Source organism: Pungitius pungitius, unplaced genomic scaffold, assembly GCF_949316345.1.
Source record: "Pungitius pungitius unplaced genomic scaffold, fPunPun2.1 scaffold_31, whole genome shotgun sequence".
Lineage (NCBI taxonomy): Eukaryota > Metazoa > Chordata > Actinopteri > Perciformes > Gasterosteidae > Pungitius > Pungitius pungitius.
In genome coordinates this window covers 607000-624750 of record NW_026909910.1, presented here as the reverse complement: position 1 = coordinate 624750, position 17751 = coordinate 607000, and the positions used below count along the sequence as shown (strand labels likewise).

Sequence of the window (17751 nt, the reverse complement as noted above, 5' to 3'; positions counted from 1 at the left end):
ACTCTTCACCTTTTCCCACAGATGGACGACCTACCTTGGAAACAAGGGATACGCGCCCACAACTATTAAAAACATCCTAAATAGTGCGGTATTGTTTCTCCACCATGCGGAAAACGTCCACAGGAGGGCGACCAAGCTGACGGGGAAGCAGTACAAGCTCCTTGAATATGAGCTGAAAAGGATTTCTGCCGATGTACATAAAGGACTATATGTACATCGGCAGAAGATTCTGAAAAAGAAAACGGGTAAATGTTTTCAATTTTCTTTCATCATTTCATTTCTTTCATTCTTTCATTTCTTTCATATAATTAGTCTTCTAAATACATGCATGTCAAACTGTTTTCACAGACAATCAGCTGTGCGCCAGCTCAGAGGAGCTCTTCATGACAGCGGCGAGGAAGCGTATCCCGGAGCTGATGGGTAAGTAGACTTCATTATTGAAATTGTATCCCTTCTTCTTCAGTGGATTGCATTCAGAACTGTATTTTTCCTGTCTATATCTTGTAATCCTTTATAGAACAACTTCCGAATGATGGGCCAGAGCATTCGCTCCTGGCGGAATACGCGCTTGGCTTCCTCGCCGTCCTCACCGGCCATCGCTCCGTCGCCATCGTAAATATGACGGCGGCCCAGGTCTTGGCGGCGGAGCGGTCCAAGGATCGGCAAAATTTCCTTATCTTGGTATGTCTGCTACTGTTTATTTTGGGGTGGTGGGTCCAAGCAATGAACATTTCATTGGTGAACATTAGTGTCTTTGTTGAAGTCAGTATTTCATAGTCTCATAAGCCACTCATACAAGTCACCAGTGAATAGTTATACTCTTTAAAGTACACCTCTCCACAGAAATACACTAATGTTCTGCATTTTATCTCCTACGGTGGATGACAAGACAGCGGCCTCTTTCGGCCAGGCTACTTTCTCCCTTCACAGGGAGGAGTATGCCTGGCTGGAATTTCTCGCGGACTGCTGTGAGCCAGGAGTTGAATCGCAATATGTTTTCCACACAGTTTGTGGGGAACATATTGACAAACCAATCAACCGGCTCCAGGAGGCGTGGGAGGATGCCGGCCTGAAAGGGAGGGTGAACTTCACCCTCATAAAGGAGCAGCGTGTCAACACAAGTAAGAACTTAATATAAGTTGGATTCTGAACATTGATTAAGCCCCCAAAAAGGGTTTGATCTGCCCTTTTTTATGACTGCTTTATCTTGTAAAGATACCAGTTTATTAAATGAGTTTGTTTTTTCAAACTTCTGTTCTTTGTCTGTGTTTCCAGGCCAGCAAGCACCTGACGGAGGCAGAGCGGAGGCGGGTAGCCAAGGGGATGTGCCCCAATCCCGCAACCGCGGACAAGTATTATGTGACACTCCCCTCCCAGAGCGAAGCCTACACCACCAGGGAGCTTCGCCTGGCCGCCTTAAAGAAGGCAGCGGCTGCGGCGGAGACTTCGTCTTCAGAGGGCGAAGTAGAGTACGATGACAGCCCAGACACACCTTCGGACTGCTCGTCCTCGTCCTCCTCAGAGGATCAACGGCCAAAGAGGAGGCGGAGGCTCTTTAGCAGCACCCCCCCAACTAAGGGCTGCAGTGTGAAACTTTTGAAGGTGGCTCCAGGGACAAAAAGCTGCTAAAAAGTTTTATATTAAAAAAGATACTCCATTGAGTTTAACCTTAATTAAAAACTTTACTAAAATGCCCATCTTCTTGTCTCAGTTTGTCCATTCCCTTCGACTTTCTTCCATTTGCAGGGTTTTTTTCCCCAGGTAAGTGTAGCCTTTTTCTTCCTTCTGCAGGTTGTTTCAGGTAGGTATAGAATTTTAATCGACAACTCGTTGACAAGGTAAGTGGGGGGTTTACAAGAACTCAACCTTTTGTCCGTTACGGTGAAACCTTATCCTCTTTTCTGCCTTTGGTAGGGCTAGAGGTCGTGTTTAGAATTCCACCTTGGGTCAGGGGAGTATGGTTTTATTGTAAAAGGTATTTCTTGGGATAAAAATGTTTTCGTATTAATGAGAAGGTCCTGCTGCGAGGTTTGCCTTAATTAAAAACTAAAATCCCATTTTCTTTATCCGATCGTGAACCCCTCCCAACCACTTTTCTACCTTTTATAGGTTAGAGGGTGGGTTTAGACCACTGGAAAGGTGAGTACAGGGTATTTTATGGTAAAAAGAAATCCTCATTGAGGATGAGGGTAAGTATAATAGAAGAATAAAAACTGGAGATAAAATACCCGTAGGTAAGGACAAACAACAAAGGGAAGGGGGAATAATTTGTTTAAAAATTGACAGCCTCCCTGTATATTCTGATCATCTGCTTCTAGCCGGCAAAGGGGTTTAAAAAGAGCCAGTTGAATAAATTAAAAAATATGGGGTCATAGGCCAGGGTCTAGGTGAAGTGTATAAAATCAATGTCTCTTAAAAACAATAAGATCTGGATGTATAAAATACATTGTTCTTTGTGGAGGAGCCAAAGGTAATAATGGAGAAACTAGAGTACGTGAACAGTGATTAAAATCCCATACTGTAGGAGGTATAATAAAAGCATTGGCCAGTCATGTTTAGTTTTTTCTGTAATTTGTTTAGGGTGTTTTGTTTTTTTTAAAAACCACACCGAAACAAAAGGCCCACTTGTAAATATAAACAAACTGGATGAAATGCCCCCCCACACTCCAAAGGTTGCTCAATGCTTCAAACCCTATTTCCTATTAAAAGTATGGAATAAAACATGTACTGATCACGTTTATAACAAAATAAAAACTCCTTACGTTTCGGTCAATTCGACCTTCTTCAGAGGAGACATGGAGTGGAAGTGACAAACAGACGGTTAAGTAGGGGAAGTGGTCCGGGGGAGGGGCTTAAAAGCAGCGTCCTGATTGGGTAAATCTTAATGGTCCCGCCTGAGCATTTACACACGTGTTTTCAATTATCTCCAACGACCGTAAAGTCACAGAGGTGAATTCCCACATTAAAAAAGTACAAAAAAGACCTCTCCAGAAAAACCAATAAAATGAATAAATATCTTTAAATCACATTAATAATAGGCCCTCTAATAAAGGTCTCAAAAATAATATTTATAATAATTAATATTATTTATCTCAAAATAATAATGTGATTTTCCCATAGGGATGGAGACCAGGCCTTGATGGCTTTGGCAGGTTAGGTATGGGGCAGAGAAATGTAGCCACACTTCGGCACGGGCTCCAAAAGAATCCCGGAGGCACTGGCACATCCAGAGGGTACTAGGGAAGATTAATTTGATATAAACAGCAGGTTCATAGGTAGACAACAAACCCTTTTTCCTTTATTACCCCCTTACACTTTTTTTTTTCTCTCTCATTGTTTGGATTATTTTTTATATTTTTTCTAAAAACGTTGTTTTTTTTTCCTTTACACTTGATCCTGCCTGATTTTGCCTTTTGGACAGATTCATATTTGTCCAATCTCTAAATATGGCAGGCAGACGTCATTCAACGGGCCCGGCTGGGACCCGTAGAACCATACCCACTGCTCCAATAAATATAAGTCAAAATATCACCACAAAAATATATTTCAAAATTCTACAAGCCATCCATCACCTGGAGGTACTGGAGGAGACACAGCGCTCAAACATCTTTCCAGGGGGAATGTGGAAACAAGTGCTAAAACTAACATCATTTATAAAACCCTCATCTCCAAATCAAGAGGTCACAAATAAGGTTTTAAATAACACCACAAATTGGAGCTGCAGCTGTGTGAAGGAGGACAGTCAAACTGGCCTTCACCCGAATGCTCGTTCAAAGGAACCCTGTTACTCCCATCTTTGCCTTGATTTGTTTCCTGCTTGATTTATAACTTTTCATTTGTGTTATCTCACAGGTGGTGTAGAGTTTCAGGTTTCAGTACCTCTCGTGTCTGCATACCACCAGAAATGACCTTCATGTGTGTGTATAAGAACTCAGCATTTTCACTGCTCGGAGACGCCATCTCCACAGAGCACCGTGATACGTGCCTGTGTAGTTGACCTCCTGCTTGCAAGCAATAAATGGACTTTCTGCAACTTTGATCATTCATCAAGACTCCGTTTTATTAGACAAATCATTCTCTACTACCGAGCTTATTGAAATATTCCACAACAATTTGGCGTCACGAACAGGATGCACTGACTGTCCGTCAGGCTCCGGGGGACCGTCCGGAGAAAAAGGCCTTTTCCAGGATCACCAGCTGATGATCCTGCCTCATACCTCCTTAGACAAGAGAGAAAGGACGGGCGGAAACCGAAGGAGTCCTGATTGACGTCACGTGTATCCAGCGAAAAAGAATTAATTTCTACAGACTCGGGTAAGAAGTTGAAATTCCAATTATAAAGTAACTGTAAGAGTTGAACATAGCGGAAAAGGATGACTGATCAAGTGGTTGTTGTAGTCTGGGGAATATAGGCCTACATTTATTTTTTAACATTTGGGTGTTTTTATTATTTTTATTTTATTTTGAGTACGTGATTCCGGGATATTTCTGATGCATTATTTTATGCGATGGTAGATAGGACTGTGTACGATAGCGATTTCACTCGGAACAAATTCTCCGAGATCGTAACACTCGCTATTGACCCGGGTAAAACAAGACCGTTGTTATAGTTAACCATACGTGAATTTTACCTGTAGAATAAGACCGTGGCTGTAGCACACGTGAGTTTTATGCTGAAGCAGGTAAAACGATATCACTGGTATTGACAACCATACGTGAGTTCTACTGAATTACCTTTAGAACAAGATCGGGGCAATATCGTAGCGTGAGTTTTGACTGGGGTTTTTGCAAAGTTTTTCATTGTATAAAGAAACTACGCCTTACGGTGACGACTGTATTGTAATAAGTAAACCGGTAGGGTCCACACCAGTAAAAGATGGGTGGCCAGTCCGCAAAACACACCGAACCGTGGGGTCCGATTGTGGCAATGATCCAGCAGAAATACGGGAAAACATGTACAGAGTGTTTGGGTTTCCAGAAAACGGCTCGTTGAGTGCCGCTAAACTTAAAATGTTAAGAGGGGATTTGGAAGCAAGATTGAAAGAATTGAAAAGTGGTAAAAAAATCAAAGTGAAAGACTTAGAAATAATAGAGAAAAACCAGACATGTCTGGCACAATGGGAAATGGAATGTGAATGTAGGGAGAGAAAACAAATGATGAAGAAAATGACGTGTTTAAAAACTGAAAAACCTGACATAGAAACACAGAATAATCCATGTGTGTCTTCTCCATTGTATCCATCCCTGACAGGGGCAGGCGGTCCTCTCCTGAACACGTGTTATCAAATTCCTGCACCACAACCGTACAACCCCAATCCAACGGTTGGCAGACCTGTAACACGCAGTCAAACCCGGCTGGGAGACCAGGGAGGTGCAGACGTCAAATCATGCTCACCCCTCAACCCATTCAAAGCTGACCCCACAGCCCAGTCCACCCCAAACTCTGCATGGTCAATCCACGACCCATCCTCCTGGAGGGGCACAGCCGGCAGAATTGTGGATTTTCTTAGTCCTAACACCACCATGGACAGTAAACTGGATGTGTCTTATATTCAAGCCCCCATGATTCAAGTTCTACGGCCACAGGATGGACTACCTGGCCTCGTATTCAGGCCCTGGCCCTGGCCCTCCGCGGCCATTCAACAAGCTGCCTCCCATCTGCCCAACATAAAAAATGGCTTGGCTTTTGGAAAAGAGTTCCTGACGTTTTGCAAAGACTTCATGCCCACCGGAGCTGAGGTCCACCGCCTGCTGATCAAACATGTGGGCCCAAGTGACTTCAGCAAAATCAGAGCAGTAGTCACCGGTGCCGGCTGCGACTCCCACCAAGTGCACCGCGACTGGAGCAATGAGGCAAACCGCAACTACAGAACATTCATAACAGCCATCTGTGCTGCTGTGGTTGCGGCCTTCCCAGCGACTGTCAACATGGCACTCATCAACAGCACAAAACAAGGTATAGCCGAAGATGTAACATTTTACTATTAGCGTCTTGTGGCTGCTTTTCAGATTCACAGCGGCCTCGAGGAGCCCACGGACCTAACCAACATGACCGTGTGGGAAACACATCTCAAGAACGCCTTCATGAACGGGCTTCTGCCCGACGCCAAAACTGCCACAGAACACTCTGTCCTGGGTCTGGAAGATGCAAGGCTCACAGAAGTGAAGGAGGACGAGACACCCACCCATCCAGAAATTCTTATCGGAGGGGCCAACAGAGAGGACGAGGCTGGGGAATGGATCGTGGAAGAAGAGGGCGTTTCCAAGGAGGAGCACCACGAGATATGCAGCCTGACGAATGCTTCCTCTGTGGACAAACAGACCATTGGTACAAAGTAGAGATGAGCGAGTACAGCATTATCTGTATCTGTTGAACCATATGAATTATCTGTATCCGTACTCGGACTGGGCGGGGCCTAACCCGAAAATGGGCGGGGCCTAACCCGGAAGTAGGAAGGATTTACCCCGTAAATTGTCGGGTTAAGCCTTTCTGCGGTTAAAACAGCATTCCTTCTTAATTCTTATCACTAGAGATGAGCGAGTACAGCATTATCTGTATCTGTATCTGTTGAACCATATGAATTATCTGTATCCGTATCCGTACTCGGACTGGGCGGGGCCTAACCCAGAAGTAGGAAGGATTTACCCCGTAAATTGTCGGGTTAAGCCTTTCTGCGGTTAAAACAGAATTCCTTCTTAATTCTTATCACTGCTGATCATGAGAGAGAGAGAGGAAGTGTGTGTGTGGCTTAATTTGTAATATCAATATTTAGTTATTCAACACAATTAGTCAACGTCACACACTGAGTGCGTGAAGAGATCCAGCAGACGGTAAAAAAAACTGATGAGAGAGAGAGAGAGAGAGGTCAGTGCGTAAAGTAAAAAAAAAAAAAACTCCGACAGGCAGAGACGCAATGCGAGTCGCATTCTTAAGCACCACGTCTTAACAAGCCCCACGTTTACCTGAACTCTACTAGTTAAGAACAACAAACCGAAGTAAAAAAAAAATAAAGGCGAAGAAGTCCTTTAAATTTATCGGGAAAGACCCGCGAACCTGCTGCCTGAGGGAGGGAGAGAGGAGTTCTGTGTGTGAGTGAGCTGAGCGGGACACACATTGACTACCAGCCAATCACAGAACGCAGACACAGACAGCTACCCAATGAGGACTTTTATTCAATCCGAGCACAGATATTGACTCGTATTACTCGTATAATACTCGTACTCGGCAAAAGTGCTTTATCTGTACCGGATACTCGTTTCAGCCGAGTATCCGGCTCATCTCTAATGTGTACGTTAATTTTACATTTGCTCCGAAATATATATATTAGGGTGCATCAAAAAACACAATTCTTGAATTTTTATATGGCTGGGTGCTAAAAGTGTTCGAATATATGTACAAACAACACATGCAAAATATTTTTCCAGTACATGATGATTTAGGGGTACCACCGCTCATCTGTTTATGTTGGATAAAGTGGTTAACATTGCTCAACGGTTGCTATGGAGATCTGAGGTAAAGAATTCTACAGCTCAAGAAAACTGAGGTGATCTTTCGGTTTGAGGTGATCTTTCTGTGTTGGGTATGTATTATTACATATTACTATCATATATGTAGTTGTGTCTTTGTATACTTTTTTTACATAAGTCCTTTAAGTCATATTTATAGGTATTTGGTGCTCATTCTAGCTAACAGTTTGCTAACCAGTTAGATATCTATTTTAGCTAAGCTATTAAGCTTAACATCAACAGTATTCTTGAGTGGACAATGTCATATACAGAGTAGCCTATAGATGTCTCATGTTTATTGAGAGTAGCATTGTAGTTACACTAAATTAACATTTTAAATACAAGTTTATCTGCAAGCACAGCTAGCTATTCTGATAGTGATGTAATGGTAAGTGATGAAGTTAGACTGTGTACAGCTAACATTTTAGGCTTATGCAAGAATGGTTTGTCATAATTGAGTGATATTATGTATGGTAAGATACGATTTTAAACACTATCCTTGAGCTGGTATCCTTTTATTCTCGGACACTGCACAAAACAACCCACCCCAGGACTTAGCTCTCCTAAGATGCTGTCCTCACCAACTGGTTCCTGCCAGACTAGCAGTCGCAGCCTGGTCTTTGGTCTGGGCCCCAGCATCACCAGTGAGGATGACATCATCACTGGCGCCAAACTGCCAACTGGTCGTCAGATCTTACGCTGCATGCTTGGCAAGAAACCTGGTGCAAATGGAGCGTTGTCACAGTTTGAGGCAGGCAAAGTTCTCCTGGAGCAGGTGCGGCCATTTTACAAGAAAGCCAACATCCCAATGGTGAGCGACAAGCGTGCATGCCACAAGATAGTAGACTTAGTCAATGATAACAACAAGCTGCGGAAAATCTCCCAGGCCAAGCGCTCCAGTGAGACTACAGCGAAACAATTAAAGAAAATATAATGCAGACTTGATGCCACATTTCCGCTGTGGCCTCCAAATGTTGAAAAGCTAATTGATAACCCAGAAGACCGAGCTTTCTTGGCCAGCATGAAGACTGACAGAGTGGCCACATTTGGTGTATTGGACAAAAAGCTGCAGCTCAAGGTGAAGCGGCGAGAGGAGCGTCAAGCTGCCGCAGCAGCCAGGCAGTACCATTGTGAAAAGGAGCTGGAGGAGATGACGGCAATGTCCAGCTTGGAGTCGGAGAGTGAGGAGGAGTCAGAGGAGGATGCCAACACAGTCTATCCACGATCTTCGGGTGAACCATTCCACAAGCATAAGAAGACTGGAACAAACGTCTTCATTCCACATGACATCCTTAGCCGACCAAGTGTCGTGTCACTGGCTACAAGGTTGAAAATGTCACCAATGCAACAGGCTGCCTTCACGCGTGGTCTTGTTGCAGAGTCGGGTGGTGAATGTACACATCTCTCTGCATCTTACGCAACAGCTGACCGAGCAAGACGCCAAGTGCTGGAGACCATCAGTGAGGAACAGCACAAGCAGTGGGCACCACCTCCATTGTGCACCCTACACTGGGACAGCAAGTTAACACCGATGCTCAGCAATGTGCGCCAGTTGGAGGAGCGTCTTACAGTGGTTGTTGGAGATGCAGAGCGGCTGAAACTGCTTGGTGTCCCGGCTTATAAGAAACAGACAAATGAGGCATGTGGAGGGATCATTGCCCGGTTGACATGCAAGTTGCTGCAGGACTGGTGCTGTGCTGACCATGTTGTCAACATGGCATTTGACACCACTGCGTCAAACACTGGCCATCTCACCGCAGCCTGCATTGCCATACAGCTCTCACTGGGCCGACCACTGCTTTGGTCTGGGTGCCGGCACCACATTGGTGAGGTCCTCCTGAACCAGGTTTTTGCAGACCTGAAGGTGGAGTCATCACGGTCACCAGAGGTTACCTTGTTCACACGTCTGAGAGAAAAATGGAACCTGTTACCACAAGAATCCAGCAGCCAATGGTCCCGCTACATTCCTGGCAACACCGAGCAACCACTCCTGGGCAATTTACGTGCTGAACTTGTCAAGTGCGCAAAAGAAGTCACTGGCCACAAGCGAGGGGACTACCATGAGTTTGTGCAGCTATGTCTTGTATTTCTGGATGTAGATGGTGAAGAGCAGACTGCAGTGACCTTCCAACGACCGGGAGCACTTCACAAGGCACGATGGATGGCCAAGCTGCTCTATTCTCTTAAGCTGGCTTTGATGGAGCAGCACATCGCATTGCTTTCCCAGGGCACAATCACCACACGGCAGCAGGTCCCAAAGATTCGGGCATTTGCCATTTTTATCACACACATCTATGCAAAGTGGTGGTTGACCTGCGAGAAAACTGTAGATGCTGCCTGGAATGACCTGACACTCTACCACCACCTGCAGGCATACAAGGCTGTAGATGAGGGCATTGCAGCATCAGCAATCAAGGCGCTGGAGAGGCATCGCTGGTACCTGACAGGTGAGATGCTACCCCTGGCTCTCTTCAGCAGCAAGGTGCCCAATGTTGACAAGCATGCACTTGCCAGAGCGATCTTGGGGTACAAGCCCGCTGATCTCCCCATGCACATCCCTGAGCTGCGCTTTGGCACTGGCTTTGGCAAGCCAAAATTCCCCACCCTCTTGTCAACTACCAGCTTGGCTGACCTGGCCAATAAGGATTGCTGGTTTGGGATGCACCAGCTACAAATTGATCCAGAATTTATGTCTCTTGACGTGAAGGAATGGGCGACCAATGCTGCGTTCAAAAAAAGTGAAGTCAATGTACGTGCAATGAACGTGGTCAATGACTGTGCCGAGCGTGGCGTCAAGCTCACATCCGACTTTGTCGCGGTGGCAAGGAAGGAGCAGCACCTGCAGAATGTGCTGCAGGCAGTTGAACATGACCGCAACAAACAGCCAAACCTTCGCCGCTGCAAACTCAAGCTAATCCCTGAATAGGATAGTTACTCTTGGGTGGCAGGTAGGTAGACATATCTGAGGGTTTGTTCTTTTTTTCAGTGTGTAAGTACCCTTGTATTTAACAATAAAGTCAATTAAACTTTATATGTGTGTCTGACATCCATCACTGCTGCACTAAATTCAGGGTAAGGCCACGTGAACATGTCCCATTGACCTCATTCATGTTTTCTATAGGACAAATGAATGGAGAATCTTGAAAGTTTAATTCTGAGAAATTCCCAAGTTGCTCAAAGGGCAAGCAAACAACTTTCAATATAAAAAACCCTATAGAACATGTTACTGTATAAAGGTTCACAGTATTCAGCATTTCCAGGTCAAACTTTTAGCAATTAGACTAAAAATTGCACATTTTTGTAATTTCGCCAAAGCTCATGTGTTAGGTGGAACCCCTAAATCTCAATAGAATTCCTCCAAACTTTGTAAAAGTCATTTTTATGTTAATTGGAACAAAATGCAATGCCAGCCAAATTAAAATTTTGAAATTAAAATTTCCCATTCAAATTTGATGCACCCTAATATATATATATATTTTTTTTTAGGCCTACCTCGACCTGTGAAAACGGCGTGGATTGGAGTTGTTCTCCGTAATCCGAGCTGGTCGCTTTGAGATGGGATATCTCGACGTGTGTCCCAATCTGGAGCTTTCGTTCCACTGCTGCCTCCCTCCACAGACACACGGATATTTGTGTTTCCCCCTGTGAAGTAAAAAATATTTTAAATGTATGTCTAATGGGCTGTCTGTGTCAAAGACCATTAGCCATATTTAGACATTAGACACAGACTCTGTGTCGCTCTCTAAATATAGAAGGCTGCTGCAGCTTGATGTGGCGCAACAGAAAGCTCTCTCTTCCCTTGGTGATCTTTTTCACCGTGGACATCTGAATAAAATGGATTTATGTGTTAATTCAAATTGCATGCCAATATACACCATTTCCCGTAGTTACTCTAACATAATTGAAAAATGAACTTACTTCGACCACTTCCCCCTTCACTGTCAGGAGGTCCTTGGCATCCTTGCAGGTGCTGAGGGGGGTCAGCGGAGACGGGGGACGGATTAAAGCCTCCGCCTGCTCTCTGAGGTCTTGGGAGACGGGGAGGGGAGCACTTCTAAAAAACACCGTCTCCTTGGTTATGTTAATTAGGTACGGGGGAGACTGCCCTCTCAGGGAGTGCCCCCGTAACATGTAACACCCGCCCGCTTTAAATTTGGCCACTGTCTGCCCATCTGATACAGCCGCCAACACATTGGTTTTAATGGTCACTGGTCTCGCGCCAGTGGAGTCGAACTCCCAAGCAACCACCTTGCGCTGCTCCACGACCCCCACCACGCATAGGTGGATAACTGGGGGTCTGTAGTAAGGAGTGGGGGGCTTGGTCCACAAAAGGTCGTGTAAGGCCATAATTCTGAAATAATACAAGAAACACAAGTTAAATTGTGTTCTGTTAAATACAAGTTAATTAAAGGATACGTTAAACAATAGGCCAGTTTTTAAAAATATATGTAACGTATCTTTTATATTTCGCAACGGGTTGCCTCTTTAGCATATTATTATTAGGAATTATAGTATTTCCTATTAAAAAGTTGTGACAATATATTTTTTTAAACATGGTTTTCGTAATTAAAAAGATACATATACATATTAACGTGGACTTAATTCACGTCAGTATTGTTAATATTATTCATATTACATATCACAGGAGGAACAGCACTTACCTCTCTCAATTTATCCGTCAACTTATCCGTCAATGATGTCAAAGATCGTCCGACTGCTCGCTAACCCTTTTTATATCTTTTCTTTGGGCGTAGCAACCAGTGACTTTCGGCTTTTCATAGGAGAGAAATGTTCAATACTGACAATGATTGGAAAACTAACAAAAACAAAAAGACACACGCGCACACATGCAAGGTGCAAAGCGGTGAGATGAAAAACTGTCATACCGGGAGGTCAAGCTTGTGTTTGTGTCCTGTTGTCACGTCTATTTTTGAACATCCTGTTTTATTTTGGTGGTTAATTCTCCTCTCGTTTCAGGTGCCTTGCCCTTCCTCATGTGTCTCCTGTTGATTGTCTTCCCTGATTCCTAATTGTGTCCACCTGTTCCCCCACCTCCCTCATGGATACTTATAGTCTGCGTCTCCGCTTGTCCTGTGCCAGTGTGTCTTGCATGTTGAATGTATTCACACCCGCATCATAGCTACCACGGTGAATTATCGTTTGATACCCTACTATTTGTGAGTATTGTTTGTTGGCATAAATCCAGATTAGTCAACCATCTCTGCATCCTTGTCCTTCCCTCATGCTACGGGCGTGACAAAAAACACTCAATTTGTGCGCAGATAATCTCCATAGTGCTGATAACGATGGTGTTTTTTCAACCCTATGAAGTTCCCAAAGTTAAACTATAATTCATTGAGTGATATCATTTTTGCGAGGGGATTACATGTAATGTAAGCCTATGTTTTCAACATTTCGATAAATGCATTACATTCTGACAATTAAAACAACATTAGTAGTAGAAATAATGAAACACATTTAACAAACGCTAGAATCTGGAACATATTTTTATGAAATTAAAATCTGCTGCTAACTCATTTCAACTATGTTGTGTAGTTTTGTACAGGTAATAAACATTTTTATACACTGAAGCGGTTTCGGATTAAATTTGATCCGAATCTATCCATTTTTTTAGATTTCCCAGTGTCGGTCAAAACATGAATTGGTGGTTTTAGGGAATCTTCAAACTGTTCAACTGTCCAGGCAATGCTTGTGTGTAATTGTCCTGTAATTGTCAAGAGGGACCTCAACACTGTTACAAGAATTGTATGTGTTTACATAACATCTGCCCAGGTTCTTACAGAGACAACACCTGCTTGTCTTTCAAGGGGCATGGAGGGATCTCGTAAAAGTGAAATAGTATAACAACATAGGAGTGATCATATATAGTGTACAAAGGGAACAGAGGTCAAAGGGTGTCTTGACAAAGACACTGCACCTGCAAGCACAAGCTCCTGCAATGTAATAAAACAATCAAGTAACAATTTGAATTCAAAGGTGAGCACTCAGGAAGATAGAAAACAAGCGATCAGCCTTGACACTCCGCTGCCAAAGGAGAACCGCCCGATGGACTTTTGTAATATTCCACAATATCAACAGCATCAACCTACAATGCCTTTGTTGTATGCAGCAAGCTGGATCTTATATGGGGGAGAAAACAGGAGAAACTGAAGGAGGTTCTTTTTGGAGGAGCTCGGAGAGGCTCTTTTGACTCTTTACATGCAAAAGCGACAACATCTTCCCCACGCAGGGGTTTTATGTATGTAAAACAGGATATGATAATGTGTTATAATATATGTTTTTCTCCCCCAAAAATACACTCTCCCTGCTCTCTTGAACCTTTATTAAGGGTTGATTGTGCATTAATTAATGAGAAATAGGCTATTTAGACATTCTAAACCTAGACCTGTAGTTTAAAATTGGGTACAGACATGAGGTAATTCTTGGACCGGGTAAAAATTTACCCGAAACACACTGTGAAAGTATCTGATATGAACAGTGTGTAAGGGTTAAGGATATGTGTGTCTTTATTAATAATTAAATAAGCTGACTGACTCTGAAGTAAGCTTTGTGGTTGATGTAACACTGTACGTGCTCTATCCAAGAAGGTTTCGTGCTTGTGCGTTTAACAACTGAATTTCCGAGTGCCCATGAACGCCTCATGACTTCTAACCCAACGCTCTACTGCGTAGCTCCGCGCGTTTGTCCTGAAGTCTTTTTGGTAAGTAGCATTGAGTCCCTCTTCTAATGGCTAATAATTGGTTGAATGGTTTAAATATATTTTTGGCGCTTGAAAAATACATTAAAATAGGTGTTGCTCATACAAAATTTTAACATATATGAAAGAGTGACATTTGCCGCTGTTCGATTTTGTCCGTCTCGGTTTAACGTTACATGAGCTAGCGGCTAGCACTGACTAGCCGGATGTCAATTGCCAAACTAACGAGTTAAGGTGGCTAAACTACTTCTACCAGTGTGCGAACTACTCCGATAGCCTTTCTAGCTAGCCAACTTGGCTAACGTTAACAAGTTACGTTAGCACGACGTCAGTTAAAGTCAGCGTTTAGCCGCTATGCTAGTTTTAGCCATTGGTTAACGTCATGACGTCATGTTCACACGTAAAGCACGGCAAGTTTTATTTTGAGCGAGGAGATTAATGTAACATATAAAGTCAATTCAAAGAACCTGTCAGCATGTAGATTATCCCCCTGTCATTACTGGAGGCGTTCACTCAGAGCTTTGATACTCAATATTAGTAAAGAACGGACAAAACTAACGTTAGTTATATCAATAACGTTAACATAAAGTACAAACGTGTGACGTTATTTGGAGCGTTGACGGAGCTGCTACAATGTTAGCTTAGCTCAATCTATCAGAGCTCCATTCGGAGAAAAAGCCTTTTAAAAAAGATTTGCTTGTTGTTTTGCTGCCAGATGCAACAACAACTCGGCACTGTTTTTTTATTTTATTTTAGTGCAATTAAATCAGCGCAATGCTGGTGTTACACCGAAAATCTGTGACCCATCAGGAACTGTGACCGCAGAGGGCGCTGTTTCACATCGTCTGCTCGTGCGTGCTAGACAATAGAGGGCGAAGAAGAGCGCCTACGCAAACGGCGTAAACATAAGACAGCCTACGCAAACGGCGTAAAAGTTTAACTCATTTATTCAGTAGTTATAGTGGGGTCGCACATTCTGACGACTGCTACTTGTCAGATATGGTGACCTCTGAGGTATTGGCTCTGTGAAGACTCCAAATAAGAAAATATGCGTCCAGAGTAATGTGAAGAAATGAACCTCAAACAATATTTTGAAGTTCTTTATTTTTCTTAACACTACAATATGATGCTTTCATCCGTGAACGTAATGTATTAACGGTCTTATGTTTACGCCGTTTGCGTAGGCGCTCTTCTTCGCCCTCTATTGTCTAGCAACCAGCTGACACGTGACTTGTTTACGGTATCTAACGTCACTGTATCCCATCGCGGACGGCAAAACTAGTACATGTACAATTGTCTCAAATGTCTTGTGTTTACTAGCAGTTTTTTCCGTTAGCAGCATTTAGGTAATTGTAAGGCAAGAATAGTTATATGATCATCAAGATGCTGTTTTGTTTGTTTTCCCAAGTAGTTACACATAAACTAATAAATACTTCATCTTAAGTAGCCCTAATGAATGAATGTGGATTGAATTACATCTTGATTTCTCATACAATGTTGGTAATATAGTTGTATTGTATGTTGTGCATTACAGAAGGGATCCTTTGTTTAGCCATTTACAAAGTTGTAGTTTGGTTTAAAGACTGCAAGTTAAACATACTCGCTACCGGTTTGTCATATTGTTTCTCTCCTAGACCACAGAACAACAATACATACCTGCACGGTAGTTGGTAAGTATATAAATATTGTAATTTAAGTTGATAGCAGACAAAATAGCTTCAGCATCTGTAAATCTTTTTGTTAATGCTATTTACATTCTATTTTGGTTAGGGCTTACACATATTTTTTCAACTGTTGATGTATTTGTTCTGAATTAAACAAATGAATGAGTGCTGAGCAAGAGTTTTGAGCAAACAATTTAAGGTCGCGATTCTTTGTCCCAAATATGACAGGCTTCATTCAATGATTGAAACATATTAATTGAAGTTTATAGAGTATAGAACCAACATTTAACGCTCCGAGCGAGCTGTGCTGTGGTATACATGGAACTTTTCCTTGGCATATTTTTTTTAACAACTATTCTAATATAGAATATGTGTTGACAGCCCTGGTGTGTACCATGCAATAGAGACAATTGCATATTCAAAGATCCTGACAGCCAATTACACATATTACAGGAATACAGTTTTGTCTTTTAACAGTCTGTTTTACCACACAACTGAGTCATACTGCAATTGAACCTTTTGAACCAAAACTTTAAAGATATTGGTAATAAGTATGGATGTCAATTGTCCATTTGAAAGTACTTATAATTAGGGCCAGGACTCGATTAAAAATATTAATCTAATAAATTAGAGGCTTTGTAATTAATTAATCGAAATTAATCGCATATATTATACATACAAATATTTGACCTGAGAACAGTGAGAAGTCATTTTTTTCACATGGATTTTCATTCAACCAATTCCAGTGTAGCAATAGCATATTTAGAAATATAGTACTTTCAGAAATTCAGGTAGCCTATAGGTAAGTAGACCTTCTGTAAACTATGTTATTTTAAGTAGACCAATACTTTCAAGTACATTCAGAACATTGCTTATTTTTTCAGACGTGGTCTTAGTTACCCTGGTCCTTAAACCAGTCATCTGGTGCAGTGTGGGTTGGGTGTGGGTCCTTGTACGTCCACGCTAGCTGCTAATTGTTTTGCGTTGAGGTGATACTTGAGGCTGATAGTAATTTAAAAAGAGAGGCTCGTGTTCAAAAATGTGAAGCCTGGATGGGGACGTCTGGAAGAATTCAGCCAAACTACTTCTCTCGTTCTGGTAGATTTATTCATCAGATCACAGGTCAAGTATAAGCGCTGCATTTGCAAAGGCAGGAGCAATCCTACCGGCCCGCAGGCCGGAAGAACACACACACTAACATCAGCAAGAACATCATGTTTTATAACCCAAAAGACAAAGAACAGTTTTCTATTGGCCTTAAGCTGGCGTAGGGGAGGACCTTCTCCCCCCGCCTCTAAAGATCCGGTCATATCCAATGTCCAGAACTCCTTGCCTAACGTAAACAATGAAAAAAGTGTGTGTGTTGAAGGGTGTGGTGTTAGCTCTTCCCCCTTATCTTACACATCTGCTGCTGGTTGACAAGCTGACCTTGCTTCCTTAGTCAGGACAGAAACAGCTCCCATATATGCAACACAAGAACCTTCTGTCTATAAGTATGTTATCTAGTTCTTTAATGGCATTAGTTAGAGCATGCCCCCTTCCGCCAGATGTCTGGCCTTGCTAACACATCCTGCTCGCCCCCGACCTTGAATTCTTCAGCAGAACAGGAAAACAATTTTCTATCTCAAAACTAAGAAAAAAGCTTTTGATTATCAAGGCTCGATGTGAATTCCTTGTTGCACAGCTTGCACACAACCACGCTCTTATCGACGCTTCCATCCGTGTGTTTATTATAATAAGATTTCCCATTCACGGGGCCACCCGACACGGTCTCGTCAGCTTCTTCGTTCATGTTCACTGTGGTTTGTTGTTGTCTGAAGTCATGGACGCTAGTTGGTGCTCCAGTATAATCAGTCCTCCGAA

At 42.8% G+C, this 17751-nt stretch overlaps 1 long non-coding RNA gene across 1 annotated transcript; it reads left to right on the top strand.

The window, feature by feature from the left end:
* Positions 1 to 207: 207 nt before the first annotated feature.
* LOC134122782 (uncharacterized) lies at positions 208 to 659 on the top strand. The gene is made up of 3 exons (XR_009954296.1): positions 208 to 245; positions 349 to 420; positions 518 to 659. It is a non-coding gene; the product is annotated as an uncharacterized LOC134122782 (long non-coding RNA).
* Positions 660 to 17751: the final 17092 nt, after the last annotated feature.